The 14005-nt window shown below is 39.0% G+C and overlaps 1 protein-coding gene across 7 annotated transcripts in view; it reads right to left on the minus strand.

Moving 5' to 3' along the window:
* Positions 1 to 14005, minus strand: part of PPARGC1A (PPARG coactivator 1 alpha) — a 685546-nt gene that overhangs the window by 74458 nt on the left and 597083 nt on the right. Inside the window, exon 1 of one of the 7 annotated variants that reach the window (XM_012472401.3) lies at positions 1805 to 2007. The exons of the other annotated variants lie outside the window; for them this stretch is intronic. The gene's annotated coding sequence lies outside the window, so the exon portion shown is untranslated. Of the gene's footprint in view, positions 1 to 1804; positions 2008 to 14005 lie in introns of those variants that run through there. 7 annotated transcript variants of the gene reach the window in all.

Raw genomic sequence — 14005 nt, forward strand, 5'->3', positions numbered from 1 at the left:
TTAATAACGATAGCTTGAACTGTAAAGATTTGGTTTTACTGAAGGTAATGGAGTAATGTTTATTTCCATTAGGCTAGGCCTATAAAATCCTCTTTTTATAACCATGAGCCTACAATTTCAAAACAGCAAAGCTTGACATTTTGGTCTCTGACAGGCAACACTTAATATTGGGATGTTTTAAAAATCTATATGAAAAAAGCTCTTAATACAAGATAGGCCGAACATTTTCCCTGCAAATGGTTTGTTTTAGCTATCTCTCTTCCTCCCTGACGGACCAGGAAAATCAGACAGCTTATTGGCTTAGTTTGTTAGGCCAGGTTAAAGGGATGCAATGCTGAAAGACTCTTAGAGGAGCTTACCCTTGAGCTAAAAATAGCAGGCACTAGAGAATTATCTTAAATACGACCAAACTTGTTCTGTACTGTGAATGCAGATAACTGTAATATGTTTCCATTTTGGGTCATTTCAGAGCTTTTTTTTTTTTTTCCTAGCTTGGCTTGCTGTAGCTGACTATTTAATTCATTTCTGATTCTATTTGTCACATTTGCTCTCAGAAATACCGCCCGGGGGTGCTTGACTAAAGAATCCTTCTCATTTAGCTGCACTGCTTTTGTTAAAAACTAATGAGCCATTGGACTGCAGAGTGCAATGTAGATGGGACTTGTTAGAAGGCAAATTTATTTTTCAAATGTTATTAAGAACCTACTAGGTGTTTTCTTTCTCTTGTCTTCCTCCGAAGAAGTGGAAAGTGCAGTTTGCTAAGTTTTATAAATAAAAAAGAAGATATTTAACTTCTGACTGATTGAAGACTCACAAGTTAAAAAAAAAACTACCAATAATTATCAAATTTCCTCTCTTCTCACCCTTTGCACAGACATGTTTACTCCTCTGTCTGTGTCTTCATGGCACTTCATCCCTAACTTTACTACCGAATGCATCCCCTTCTTTTATAATTAGTTGCTGAAGTCTGTCTTTCTGACTAGCCAACCAGCTCCTGAAGGAAAAATTCTGTGTCATAGGTATTATGTACTTAAAACATCTTTGTATTATGAGCACTTAAATGAGTGCCTGCCATGTACTTGTTGCTCCTTAAATAGTTGACAAATGGGTCAGTTTAAGAATGAATCAAATCAGTTTCTGCATTAGAACATTCTGAATAGGAAGATACTGAATTGTAACATGAAAGTCAGACTAAAATCCTAGACTGGGTAGACGGTCCCTTCTAACAAATATAGCTCAGCAAGCTTTTGCTAAAAGAGCAAAGATGTCCATATTCTCAACTGTATTACAGACACCAGAAAAAGGCAGGAAATTAAGGTGAAGGAGATCCTCTCTTTGCTATTTTTGCATCCTGGTTCCAATGATCACAGACTATAAACAAAAGTAAGGCCCGAATCATTCACAAGTTCTGAAAGATCTGAATGCCTTGAGAAATCACTCATCATTCCCCAGCCCAGGATTTCTTTCTAGTCCCTGTGCTTGATTCTTCCAAAACTAAGGTACCTGCGATACAAGTACGGCACAGTAAACTTGTGCAATCATGCAATCACTCTTCCACAAGTGGTAAATTGTTTTCATTACAATTGTAAACGAGAGAACGACAACAACAACAAAAAAAACAGTTGCAAAAAATGTTACGTCTGAATTCATTGAGAGGGTCAAAACCAGCCAGGAAATACCGGCACAGTGTTGGGAACAGCGTGTTAGGAAGCCGTGGCCATGCATTTTCATGAACTCCCTGAGAACAGCTGATTCCTTGAACAGAGGCACAGCTACTTTCATGCTCTGGAACCCCAGTACATACCTATTCCTGAGCTCTTCATTGAGTGTTGGAAATGTTTCCTCTTGTGGGAGAGAGAAGAGTAAATAGTCTATGTCTTCAGTAAACGTATAGCGGCACCTTTACCTGCCGACACACATTGGCTTGACACAGCCAAATGCCACCCAACTTCACATATCGTAATCTGAAGAGCAAGTCTTGTAGGTGAGTTAGGAGGTAAGTTCACAGACACTCTGGCAGACACACAGCATACTGCTGTCACCATTGGCTCTGTTTGCAAACCATATCTTGGAGAACGTGTTCTCAGATATTTGATATGTCTTATTTTCAGCATGATTGGTCTGAACGGCTGGGAAGGTCATTTTATATTCTCTTTCTCTCTTTCTGAATTTGGTAGAGCCCCTGTAAACCCATCCATTAACAGAAACTAGAGAGAGTTTTAATGTGCATAGCTTTGTGCTAAGGACTGAGGAGATGATGAGGTCCCTCTCTCCCTCACGCAGTTTCTAATATACCTCGAGAGATTTAGCCGAAGAGCTATTACCTAGAAAGCTGGACCACGATTCAAAGGCCTTAATGAAAGAAAAACATACTCTTTTGCACATGTGACAACAAAAATTTACTTTGTGACAAAGAGGGCCACACATGCCTTCCTAAATTTAGGGACTTAATAGTTTATTCTGTGCCTGGTAAAGGCTTCATTTAAACACAGACCAAAACAACAGTCTTTAAAATAGCACATTGTGACAATACTGTTTATGGAAATGGTGTCTGTGGAAAGTTTCTTTTGGGTTCTCATTCTTTAAGACTTATTTCCAATGGCACTCAAAGGAAGACAGATTTAATCTTGGATAACCCCCAACTGCACACCTTATTCTATCACTTAATTTGCATGGATATTTTCCTTTCCATTGCTTGGCTTCATGGAGGGCACAGAGATGGCAGGGCAGCCAGCCTTGCTCACAGCCTGGAATCAGCTTTTATGTCACTGGATGAAAGGTCAGGTGAAAAGGCTCACCACCGGCGCAATTAATCTGGTCACTCAGGGACCATCCAGTGGTTCAAGAATAGCTTGCAGGTGAGTGATGGACAGGGTCATGGCTGCCTGACTCTATCAGGGGCTATTATGACAGCCATAAAGAGAAAGGAAAAACTTGAACAAGGGGAAGAATTACTCCTGAAAGAGACATGAAGAAAGACACAAATGTCTTCATACAAAGGATAAGCATGAGAGAAAGTGCCAGGGGAGCTGGATGGCTCACAGTGGTCAAGGAGGACAGCATTCTTTGAAATTGCCAAAGTTTGAATATTAATGAAGGGTCATGGCCTAACCAAGGCTCTGGGTCCATATAGAGAACCTGGAGCTGCGCATTTGCAGGTGAAAGGTGCCAGAGTCAGTCAAAAAAGTTTGGATAAAGAAGATTCAGCTAGAGCATTCCCTGGCTTTTCAGACAGAAATTAAATTTAGGAAACCTAACCCTGTACATTATCTGAAATTCTTTATCCAAAACCAAGTAGCACATTTTAATGATTGTTTTGCAAGCTCTAAGGTTGTTTAAGGGTCTCCAGGCAAAATGGGGGACGGGGGTTAGTCTCAGTACTGATATTACAATTTCGTATGTTCCAAATGAGTATTTGCAAGTGAGTTGTACATTGCTGGGGTGGTGGTTTATTTGAAGACTGAGTAGAATAAATATGGAAAGCCATAAAGGAGAAAAGCGATTTCATTCTAAAGTAACGTGGGAAATTGCTTACTTAATGATAACTCTGCTGAGCTGTATTTGTCTTGACCAATGTCCCTGCAGCCAAAAAGCTTTGCTATTGATAAGAAAAAAGAAATCATTGGTCTTTTTATTCAAGAAAATTTCAATAGTTGTATTTTTAAGGGAAGATGTAATCTAACAGATTATAAAATGAAGTTCGATATTTCATAGAGCATTTTCTTCTTTATTATCAAAGTCTACACAGAAAACACTTACAGGATAATATCCAAACTCCATTAAAATATGTAAGATCTAAAACAGGGTGTGTGTGTGTGTGTGTGTGTGTGTGTGTATGTGTGTGTGTTTGTATATATGCCTCACCTATTTCCTCACATCATCAGGCTTTAATCCACCTAGGCACTTGTGCGAATAAATCAAATAACTTGTTTAAGCACCAAACTTTTTATCAAAGTTTTTTCATGGAAATATTTTCAAATCATTTACATATTTTCCCCGCTTTAACAATTACGAGCATTGATTTTGGTAGCACTGTCTGTTATTGCAAAATGACCATATAGACCTATTGAGAAATATAGGATTATCTGTTCTCAAACTAAAAGGCCCCAGACTGTCATATTTTCAGGGTTTGTCGACTTTCTGTAGTTTGTAGTCTTGTCTGTTTTGGTCAGTTGTCACTGCTTACCATAATCTCCTTATCATCACCATTTCGTTAATTTTCTAAACCATTTCTTCTCATGCCGCATGTGCTCATAAAACATTACATATCAGATAGAACATTGGACAATCAGCTTCGTTTAAATCATAAGTAAAACAAAAGGAAGCAAGTGGTAAGTGAGGAGTGAAGAAGTGTATCTGGGAATAAAATGTGTTCTGTTTGAGGGAATTTTTCTGAATCTAGTTTGGCTTCTCAGAGACTTTTTAAAAACAGTGTGCTTCTCACCTATGTTTCAGAAAATTAAGAATCCTAAATTGTTAATGGCTCCAGAAATTAGGCTTTCCAGTATGAATTATAAAAATAACTATAAAAACGCTTAAATAACCATAAAAAGGCATACTATCTACGGAACATACATCTTCTCTTTCAACTATAAAACATGTAGCTGGAAATAAAAATAAACCAGCAACTAAAGGAAAAAAGTGGTATTCATGGTATTTTTTTTTTTTTTTCTTTTCTATACCACAAAAGCAGCAGGGAGGTCACACAGTCCTGTTGGAGGGTATCATCACTTTTGCTGACTCACAGAAGAAACACATTTGCCACTGAAAGACAAATTAAACAGGGCATGGCTTGTACTCTGTGGGTCCCCATACTCAGTTATCTGCCAAGACCAGGCAACATTTTGTAACCTCCAAATGTATCAAAACACAGAACATTCGTTGGCTCTTTGTGGACAGAATGTCTTTGTCAGAATTTTCAGTTTGAACAAATGTTGCAAAGTGGTCCAGACTAGATTTTTTCCCAGGAGAAACTGAAACAAATTCCTTTAGGACAGGGGCAGCCACCTCAGCTGCATTGCTGGGATTGCCGGGTTATAGGATTAAAGGAGCTAGACAGTGGCATTGTGACCTAATGTAACTCTCAAATCTGCTGCATGCAGAGCCCTGGAATTGGGGACCAGCAGGGAAAAGAAGTCACTTATCCTATACGGCATTGCTGTGTTCAAATTTCCAGGCATTTGCCCAGACTCTTCCCCAATGGGAATAGGAGGTGAGCCTGCCTATCAAACGGCATTGCCTAAATGAAAAATGCAGGCTGACATATGCAGCTCAGAGGAGAGAGCAGGGTGTCCCCGCTAAGAATGGGCTGGCAAGACACAAGAGGATTCTGACATGAGAACATATCTGGACAGAATCTGGGTTGGACAGAATCCCTGGACACCCAGGAGAACTATGTCTGGAATATAGAAGCTCTAACTTCACATCTGAGCAAATGAGATGGCACCCAGGGAAGCTAATGTCCTTAAGCCAAAGCCCATGGACAAACCAAGGGCAGTCCTATAATAGAGGCACTTTTCCCCTATGCAAGAGCCATTTCAAAGCAGAAATAAATTTCTCAGAAAGAACTGAGGAGAAGAGGTTATTTAAGCTAGAGTATTATAGGAATCAGAAAGAGATCTAATTGAGTAAGGTTTGGCAGGGGTGTCATGCTTGGTACCTCCAGAGAGAAGAGGAAAGGGATCGGTAGCATTCTTCCTGCACATGCCTCTTCCAAGAGCACAGGACAGCCCCTGGATAGCATTACCCCACGAAGCAAGGAGCTCTCACTTAGAGATGATGGATACAAGAGAGAGAAAAGCCACATACACCAGGTGTCTCCAACAGGCAAAAAAGCATGTCAGTCCTTCCAGCTGGACTGAAATCTCATTCTCAAATAGAAAGGTCAAAGGACCTAAAATGGTACCAAAAAGATCTCACCCATAGAAACTCCACCAGGGTCACAACATTCTGGTCAGGTCAGAATTGCGCACGGGGGAAAGAACTCTACACTAAGTCTTATTCTCTTCCCTTGGGTTGGCTTCCTCTTGTTTCCCCTCCACATCCCCTGGCCACCCTGCAACTCCAATGAGCAAACTGTTATTTTAATACACTATGTGTTGGACATCATAAATTTCAGGTCTTCCAACTTCAAATATTCTGCCCACTGCCCTACATTTGTTGGACTTTATACCTGGGCTCTTGGTTTGGAATAGAAGTTTCCTCTAGCTAGGAGAAATGCTCTCCAGCAGAATTCCATTTCAAAGTGAAGGCATTTCTGAAGACAATACGTAGGAGAAGGGCAGAATTTATCTGATAGTGATAACTAGGTAACAGACAGATGAAGAAATTCCCTGCTCTACTTCCTCAAACAGACAGCTTATCTTACTTGATTTTAAAAGGCCTGTCTTCATCACTAACCCAAAGCTTTATGGAGTCAGGGACTAGGTTTACTCTTAACCACCGTATCTCCCTAAAATGGCCAGACACTAAGCATGCTAATGGATGACAATTATATTTTTGTGAATAGGTAAGTAAATCAGTGAGAGGAGAGATGAACTTTTAAAATCCACAAGCAAGAAGAAATGTGAAGATGTTGCAAAAGTTGGAAATCGAGAGCTTTGGTCAGTGGATTCGTTCTTGCATAAGAAAATGGGACCAGCTATACCCCAAGTGATTTGGGATGAAAAGAAAAGTGTTAGTAATAATCCTCTATAACATTGCATAGTGCTTTAGAAAATCTAAAGTACTACCTCGAGGTGTTGAAGTTAGCAACTTAACCAGGTAATACAGATTGCAATGCCTTTTTGTCTTCAGGCCATTGGAAGAAAGATGAGGAAGGTTGAACACATCTAATAATTTCTCAAAAGTGAAAACAGACTTGCATCAGTTTCTACTGTGCCTCTGATGCAGAAATATCAGCCACTGTGGAAATTGGTCTCTGAGTTTCTCCCAAGCTATTGGCAAGCACATTTCATTCGTCCTTTCTCCTTTTAGCAAGGTGCAAATTTGGTTCAATAATTTTTTTCTGTATCTCTTTAAATTACCTATCTCAACTAAGTTTGAATAAAACGTCCAGCTTTCACTATTTCCTAATTCTCTGGTAATAAATTAAGAGTTAACTGGGGTGAAAAGGCAAAAAGAAAGGTTGCCAGAGTATAGTTAGAGAATTTCATGACAATTAGCACTGATTTGCACTACAAGAATAGAAAAAAAAAAAAAAAAGACGTTTTAAAGGAGAAAAAAAAGCTAGTCACACATACACAACCCAAAAAAGCCTCCAAGTCCTAGCTGAAAATGATATCATTGGATGACAGCAGAAACACACCAGATTAGCCAATTAGCATTCACCCAAGAAAAGCTAGTGCTTCGAAGGGAGGGGAGAAAAGGGACTCATCAACAGTAATATCAACTTTACAATAGCCTTGACTGGTTATCTACCCAAAGGAAGTGCTACCTCCTCACTTTTTTGTGACCCTCACGACAATTCTGGGGGAAAAAATGTTAGTTCAACATTATCGCAAGCCAGAATATGACTCTATTTATGTGACAAGTTGACAACATACAATTTCATGCTTGTTGAACTGATCGGTGTTATATATTCACTGTGAATATTATGAAGCCTCACCATTATAAATATGAAACAGTATACACTTATTCAAAATAACTCCAGCAGTGGCAATTTATAGCTTGGTTGTTTGTGTTCTTATGAAGACCAAATGCCACCTTAAGAAGCTGCAGCTCGCAGAAACAGATGTGCAGTGTGACTGCGACCAAAATGGATTGACGATGACCTATGTGAAAGCAGGCTATTACATTTTGGTCTGCATGGCAGCTGACACTGGTTTGTATTTAGATATGTGACTCTTGGGAACACTGTGTCCTTAAAGCTCTGTTTAAACATGGGCCAAGACATTTGTCTACTGGACTAATTATTTTACCACCCTTCTATGGCAAAGATCACTTTTTTCCCTTAAAAAAAAAAAAAGAATGTGAGTGTATACGCACACACACAGGCACACACTCTCACTATGCTTTGTAAAGTTACAGCAAGGACTTTAAACCTTGGTCATGTCAGGTGAATGTTGGCAAGACTTCCAGAATGTCTGCATAACAGGATTGTACCACTTTCTTGATCAGGTGCCTGAGAACAGGACAAGGCCACAAACCATCAAATCATAAGCTGTCATAGCAACTGCTTTTGGTCAGGTTTTTTCTTCCTCTTCCCTAAATCCCTTTCTTTCTCTCAGCAAGCTTCAACCAATTTGTAAGTGTTCACTTCAACAAGGACAAATTTGGAAGAGTGAAGAACAACACAATTTATCCACATGTGGAAGGAAATGAAAGAACCAGGCATCTTGCTAAAGCTAGATATCAAAAATTGGCATAAATAGTTCCCCAACAACAGAAGTGCTATTTGCAACAAAATAAATTGCTTGCATTGTATGCAAGGGCACCAACCTTGACCAACTCAGGTCTCCTCCCTGCTTGTACGTTTCTTCAGTACATCCAGATATTCCTAGTTAGAAGTTCAAGTTAGAAGCCCTCAATAGGGAGACCTAAAAAGTTAACTGTTCGTGGACTTAGGAGTCTTCAACATCTTTATTTGAGAATTAAGAAACATGAGTCCAAAATATTTGAAATACAAAATCAGTTCTCCAGGATGTTCCTGTAATTCTTTAGTTTCCTTTTATTTGCTTAATAGTAGGTCATATCCCTAGCTCTTTCTTTTTTGAGATTCAGCAAAGAAGTCAGTGACTGGAATCCTGGATCTCTTTTGAAACATTTGAATTACAGTGCTTTGGAATTTCCTATTCTGACAAAGTTTGCTATCCAAAATCTGTATCTCTTTCTACTTTTCCTGTTGGGCTCAAGTGAAGGTGTTGTCGGTCTGTCTAGTAAATCCAACCCACAAGATAACATAATCACATACATTCATTTCTCAGGGACCTTGGCGGCTCTTATCTCCTTGCTTTTATGATCTCTTATGAACAGCCAGGAATAGCAATTTGCAGCCTGTTTGTAAAGCCATCTTAGTCTGAACCTAGCCTTCTCCTTTTTTATCACCCAGCGATATTCTGCAGCTAAATCCCATTCGCCACAGCAAAATTTGCTCTGAGATCCATTTTAGAATAATGTTAAGTATTCTCTGTGTGTATGGAACATATCAAACATGTAATGGAGGGTAATTATCATTTCAATGAACTATTTATTAATAGAAAATGTTTTGTGTGCTTTGCTTAGATTTATTGCTATGCTGCCCACTGTACATTGTAGCCTGAAGCTATTTAGTTCACGTTCATCAGCCTCTCAGGCAAGCAGCTCTGCTATTCACACAGTTCTGGTTTTTCTATGTGCTTTTTTCAATTTTATTTTGCCATTATATCACCTAGAACATTAAACACAATGCTCGAGTTCCATGTGTTAAATCACAATTGTTTTCTACTAAAGTTCTAAGCTATTCATTTTTATTAACAGTTACTTTATTAAATCCTTAATAACACAGATAGAATAGTTAGTTAATTTGTGTGTTGAGCCATGGATGTTAATTTGTAAACATAATAACATACTGCAATCATTTGCATAATAGCATTTTAATCTTTTTAGTAAAAGCTGTAATTCCCTACAAAGTACACTGCAGTAGAAACTAAGTGACTATTGGTAATAATACAAAAGGCCTTAAAATTCTGATCCTATTATAGTGTTGGAACATACCCAAACTGCTTCCATAATCTCTGAAATGTTACTGTTCTCTGATTTAGGTGTCTGTGTCAAGAATAAAAATGAAGTATAACTGGTAGCAGTAGACTATTTCCTAAATGTAATTTAGTATTCACTAAGCACCAGCACTTTGCAAATAGCTCTGAGGCTTTCCTTCAAAGTTCAGAGCTCCAGCTATGCATATTGTGTGAGGACCATGGAACTCACTCTCAACTCCGTGCAGAAGAGAAGGCTCTGATAAATCATGCTGATTTGGCACAGGGAAGGGCATCGGCCACCCGGGATTTGACTACTGAGTCTCCTTCCTCCTCTGCCCTACCAGCCCGATTGCTCTTCCTTGAACTGCTTCTGAGTAGAAGTTCAGGAAAGAATGAAAAAGTGCAGTGAAGCCTTAAAGAAGCTACGTAAAAAAAAACCCAATGGGGGCTCACTCTCTCTAGAGCCCATGAACACCAATTGTAAGACTGCCCCCTACCCCCAAAAAAGGGAAAGGAGAAAGAAAATAAAAAAGTAGTTGTTTAAGTCAGGCCAAGTCATTTTATGCAAGATCTGGTAATTCATTAATCCACCTGGCTGCAAACCTTGAATGAGTAACTTGCAGTAGTAATGGAGATGGGCAGGTCTACAAAACGTTAGTGTTTAGAATCTGAAACTGTGCAAATCACTCTATCATTTTGGAAAAGAAAAGGCACAAAAGTATCTTCTATCATCACTTTGGGACAAATGACTTAATGGATAAGAAGTCATTTAGCTTCAAACAGCTCTGCCATTGCCAAGAATAAGAGTGCGTATTTCATTGCGGATCTTTCTCCCCTTCTCCCTGTTCTCATTCCAGCTACGGTAAAACACAGTATCCTGTTTAGCTTTCACGCTTACCTCAGAGTGCACAGTCTTAAAAGTTAAAAGGAACCTGAGAGGTTAAGACGAAGAAAAAAAATGGCCCTTACCGAAATTGTTTTACATCACAGGCAATTCATTTTATAAAACCCACAATAAAATTTTTCATTACTCAAAGAATAGGCACATAATTATAGGGACAAATTAACCTTGTTAAATGTGAAGTCTGGGATAGGGAATGGTGGAGGAACAATTTGGCTCTCCCCCGTAACAATGTGGTCTTTAATGTTCAGCTTTTTATCTGCTTTGTGTGTTGATTTCATCCAGAGGTGAGTCATCTGCTGGGCTGTGCTTCCAGGACATGGCATAGAGATAGTGGTGCATGGACAAATAAACACAGCATGTGTATAAGGTCTCCACACAGACACATGGTTGCTATACAAACAGACAGTTTGTCCAATGCAACACTCTGAACCTTGTGATTACTTTCACCTACACTATTATCTTTGAAGTAAATCTAAGAAGCAATGAGCCACTTTTTCCTGATTCTGCTCCAAGATTTCCTCCTTGTGAATTTGGGTCTCCACTATTTTGGCCCCAAAGGTATCCAGGCAGAGTAACTTTGATGAACCAGTTGAGACTCTAGGAGGTTGAAAAAGCCAGCAATAAGCCCATAAAATGGCCCATTTTACTTTCTGGACTGCCTAGAGTATCTGACATGCAATCATGCGTCTCTACCACCCCAAAATACAAAATAGCACTTTCTACAATCATTGTGCCTAATGAAACAGACACATTCTCACTTTGCAAATTGCAAATGGCTAAGAGCTGAATCAACTTCCATTTAAAAACAGACAAACAAAAAACAACAACAACAAAAAACAGCAGCCAATCTCATCTCTCGTAGCCACACCTTCCATTAACAAAAGCCACCAGCAGGCAGGAAGGTTAGTGCCAGTGAAAGATGGTCATGTAACCTGCATCCTGTGAGTTGCTATTTATTAGCAGGGGTTGATGCCAGGAGACAGAGCCCTGTGGGTCAGAACTCCTGAGCCATATTTTTCCAGTGGTCAGCATAATGGCAGGGAGGAAATAGGGTGATAAACCAGATGTTCCCAAGATAAGCCAGATGTTATCAAGCCGAGAAGTCTAAAACAACAGTGCTGAACTGAGGTGTGTAGATGAACACACACCACACACACACACACACACACACACACACACACACACACAACACTATTTAGTCTCCCTGCAAGATAAGCCGACAGTAGAGGCTGGAAATAAAGCAGCACACAGGCTGGGTCAGATTGTTGCTTCCTGATTTGTGACTCTCCAAGATGAACATCTAACTGATTTATACCCAGAATTTGGAATTTTGTGGTAGACTACAAATGCAAAGATAAGTACAACATAAATTTTTAAAATACTCCATAAGTCTCCATGAGTTTCAACATTCCTCAATGTTCTTATGTTACAGCCAATTATCTCTCCACTTAAATGGCTATTATTTTCTTACTTGAAGTCTATGTTCTCTGTAAGTGTCATTACCAAGGGTGGCAAAAATCTGGCTGTGGGCCGTAAATTTAATTTAAATGACAAACATTTATTGATTGCAAATTGGAAACTCCAGAAATCTTATAAAAGTGATTATTGTGAATTAATTCAGCTCTCTCACATAACAAAAAAGAACTTATTCTTCCAATGATTAAATTAAGGTGAGGTTGTTTATACACGCATTTTTTTTCCTGTCTGTTTGTTTTGTTAAAATTCCAAGAGGTTTGCCATTCACAGAAAAGTCTGTCTGACCACAGGCACAGACAGAAGCAGGAATTCATTACCATGGAAGGCTGCAGAATTTCCTCCGAGGAGACAAGTGAAAAAAAGCAGACACCACGTACATTTGTGGATTGGGTTAAATATGTTCTGTCCCTGCGGCAGTGAGGAGTGAGGAGATAGAGGGCCCCTTTGTAAAATGACTCACAAATCTAGGAAGTACTTCAGCTCCTAAAGGTGAGCAGAAGCCTAACCAGGGACGATATCCATGAAGTTCTGCTTCTCTTTGGAATATCTTTGAGTTAGCATTCCTTGCCACCTCTCTGTGAATCCTAACTCAGAGTTATCAGGGCTGATGGAATTTTCCTTCAAGGTGCTTTGAATCTGTTCCCTGAATGCCACCCTCTCTGCTATTGCCTTGTCCCTTCCCTGTACCTGTATCGCATTGGGTTTGGAATGTAGCAGGGCCTGCTCTCTGATTTTCCATATTTCCTACTTGCCTAGATCTCTTAAGCATTATCATTCTTAAATACCACCTCCATTATTTTGATCTACTAAAATCCTTTAATGACATCCTACTTTCTACCATGCAGACTCTAAACATTTCCAACTGGGTTCTCGTGGCCCACCGTAATTCTGTACCTGCTTTACATCCAAACTTACTCCCCCTACTTCTGTGTTCCCATTAATAAACATTTTACTTTGAGTAAACTAAGCTCCTCACTTCCACATCCCCTCTATGATAACACTTTGCTCCTATTCTTTTAAAATCTTTGTGAATTTATTCTTGCTGTTTATGTCCTCAGCTAGAAATACACATGCATACACACACATATATATACATGCATATATGCATACACAAGCTTGCAATGTTTTCATATTGCAAATATATATATATATATATCATCCCATGTAGGTACACATATATACATATACATGAATATACAGTCTTATATTGTTTTCCAGTTGCTAAGAATACAAACATATGTATATACTTGTATATATGAATACACAGCCTTGCATGGTTTCCTAATTGTTTTATATTTGTTCATTTTGCCTCCCAAACTAGATTTAAAGTCCTTTAGGACACAGACCTTCTTTTGTGCTTTGTATATAATCTTAACATTACCTAACTCAGTTCATACCACCAATAAACACATGAAAATCAACTTATTCCTTATGATACAAATATTTATTGAGTTCTCACTTTCTGCTGTTTTTCTAAGAAAATGTCTAGAAAAATGTCAGTGAACAAGACTGGCAGATTCCCTGCTCCCTAACTGCTCATGGTCTGTTGAACTACTGCCAGTATTTGTTATTTTACCTTTTTGACAGGTACATAATAAATGCCCACTTTTTGCAAAATTTAGAGTGTAACTGAAAGCCAAATGAAGAAATGTAAAGTATCTATATTCCAACTAGAATAATCAAGTAGTCTTGAAAGCTTCCACATTCATTTCCTGGATGCCATATAGCAGGAAAATTTACACACAAATACAAAACCACCACTCATTCTTTTCTGCTACAAAGTTCACAGTCTCAGGCTTCCTGAGAGTTCCAGCAATGACCAAACATGAATGCTGGCTGACTACAGCTGTGAGAGTCCTTTTCTCCCCATCAGCAAAGGCAGGCCTCAGAACGTATTACAAGTAATGACCTAGAGACAACTGCATTCTCACTTGCCATCATTCTAACA

This window comes from Aotus nancymaae, unplaced genomic scaffold, assembly GCF_030222135.1.
Source record: "Aotus nancymaae isolate 86718 unplaced genomic scaffold, 86718_ANA_hifiasm-v0.15.2.pri h1tg000006l, whole genome shotgun sequence".
NCBI lineage: Eukaryota > Metazoa > Chordata > Mammalia > Primates > Aotidae > Aotus > Aotus nancymaae.